Genomic DNA, 2,688 nt, shown 5'->3' with positions numbered 1-2,688 from the left:
ATAGGTCTATTATCCGAACCACCTCTACCTGATTGCCCAGGGCTAACCTGCAAAGGCTTTTGAGGCCAAGTTGAGGAGAAGCCTGGAATTGTGCACAGTGCAGAGGAAGCTATTCTGTTGGAGTGAGGGGAAGTGATGAGTCAGAAAGAAGCATTCCAATCCATTTTGTCAAATTAAATGAGAAAGCTTACAATAGTAGAATGGTTAGTGACATAGTAGGTGAATCCTTCTTTAAAGAGCTTATTGGATAGGAATGATCTATTTTGTCAGTTAACATAGATTACATTTGGTGGTATAAAGAAGTTTCATGGTAAAACCCAAATTTAGTACAGAGTAAATCAAGTCCCATGTGAATCTCTGGAGAAGAACCTATCTTGTAATTTTGCAAAGTGTTTAGATTGGGGGAAATAGGGATGGCATGGAGATATTTTCCAACATGCTGGAATGATACTTTCTGGAGTGTGTCAGAGTGCTGAAGAGCCAAAGGTAATATAACAATAGTTGCATGAGGGGCACCTGGGTGGCTTAGTCGGTTAAGCGTCCGACTTTCGCTTAGGTCATGATCTCGTGGTTCGTGGGTTCGAGCCCCGTGTCGGGCTCTGTGCTGACTGCCAACTCAGAGCCTGGAGCCTGTTTCAGTCTGTGACTCCCTCTCTCTCTGACCCTCCCCTGCTCACGCTGTCTCTCTCTCTCTCTCCTAGAAATAAAACATTTAAAAAAAATCAAAAACACAATAGTTGCATGAGCAGCGTATCCATCCCCTTTTGTCTTTTCTGGCACCCAGGCTGATAACAGTAACAATGTCTAGCATTATACTGCATGCCAAGGCAAATTAACCCAGGTGTCCTCCCTATTCCTAAGAGTTAAGGTGGGGCACCTTGGTGGCTCAGTTGGTTAAGCGTCCGACTTCAGCTGAGGTCATGATTTCACGGTTCATGGATTTGAGCCCCACATCAGGCTCTGTGCTGACAGTTCAGAGCCTGGAGCCTGCTTCAGATTCTGTGTCTCCTTCTCTCTCTGCCCCTCACTCGCTTATGTTCTGTCTCTGTTTCTGAAAAATTAATTAGGCATGAAAAAAAAAGAATTAAGGTAACCTTGGAACTTCAAGACTTTCCTCTAATAAGACTCACAGCTTCCATGACATTTGAAAACTGTGCAAAGATGAGAACAGATTCAACAGAGGAACTGAAAGGTCTCATTGGGTCCCAGGCATTCTAAGTCTCTCTATGGCACTTTTGGAATTTGTGGTCCTTCATTGTGTCCTTAAAAGAAAAATAAACACATGTTAAAAAAGCAAGTCAGGGCTTAGATAATCTCTGATAGAGTTCTTTCTTTTTAGTTTCTTGAATTGATTACCTTGGCCTGGGTCTTAACAACATCCTCATTCCCATTTTCCACTAGTTCTTGATGATGGAATTGGAAGATTTGCCATGGGCCAAACATAGATCTCACTAGAGTTCATCATCCTGGAGCCACAGTCCCCAACTTCAGACAGCCTTTCATTCTGTTCCCCACCAGATACACTTAATGGGAAGTGGGTGTTTAAACCACAGGGAAGGGAAAGTAAGAACAAATATATAATTAGACATGTTTCCCAGCTGTGTGCTTTGCAGATAGGCCTGTTGATTTTCTCTTGGGTGACTTGCCCTAATTGCATCAGCAGCTTCCCCTCACAGAGAACAGTGCTGAATTTGATCCAAAAACCTGAAGTTTGAGGCGAGGAGTTGTGCATCTACAAGAACAGTTATAACTATAATTAAGAATAGGTTGTTTTATTTATTTTTTTTTCAGTTTTCCTTCTTGTTTCCCAGTGAGCATGGCAGGGATTTCCATTAATAATAAAGACATTCTTGAGATGTAGAATTAGGAACTGGTTGACTGTAGTTAATTGGCATATTATTGTATTCCCATAAATTCTGTCTGGGACTGCTGTGAGTAGATTTAAAGCTGCGAGGAAGAAATAAAATATACAGCCCTTTACAATGAAGTTGTTTTAAGCTTGAAGCTTTTTGTTTTAGTGACTTTGGAGCTGGTAAGTATTAACTTGAGGATTTTATTTCTGAGAATGCTAAAGTAATGGGCCCAAGAATTTCTTGTGAATTTCTATAAACTGCCATTGGAGCTGGGGGACAAGAGAGTTTTTAATTGTATAAAAATGAGAATGATCATAGGACACAAATTCATTTTGTGCCATTTCCTGGGTAGTCCATCCATTACATCCTCCATACAAACCAAAATTATTGATGAAAAAAATCCAACAGTATACATAATTAGGATATGCTAATCACAGAATTTTAAAGAAACTAACAAAGCTCAAAATAAACAGCATTCTCATTTTACAAACAGTGATAACAATGATTAAATGGAGATTTTCTCTGGAGTGCTATCTACACTGAATTTTAAGTGAAGGTAGAAGGAGCCAAGTAATTTTCTATGCAATTCCTAAGTGTGGTTTTATTTGGCAATGCTTTGGGCCATGGGCCCTTCAGTGTAAAAAAAAAAGAACACCAGAATGAGGTCAGAAGGTTTACTAACTGGAGGTCTTTGGCAAGTTGCTAAAGATCTCTGAGTACTAGTTTGTCCATCTTTGAAGGTAGGAATATTATATGCAACTGACAAGGAGGTTGAGAAGGGTCAGGACTTGTGTGAGACAAACACGGTATCTAAGACATAACATTTAAGGAGCAA

This window comes from Crocuta crocuta, unplaced genomic scaffold, assembly GCF_008692635.1.
Source record: "Crocuta crocuta isolate KB4526 unplaced genomic scaffold, BGI_CrCroc_1.0 scaffold187, whole genome shotgun sequence".
NCBI classification, from domain to species: domain Eukaryota; kingdom Metazoa; phylum Chordata; class Mammalia; order Carnivora; family Hyaenidae; genus Crocuta; species Crocuta crocuta.
Note: the sequence above shows the minus strand (reverse complement) of the source record.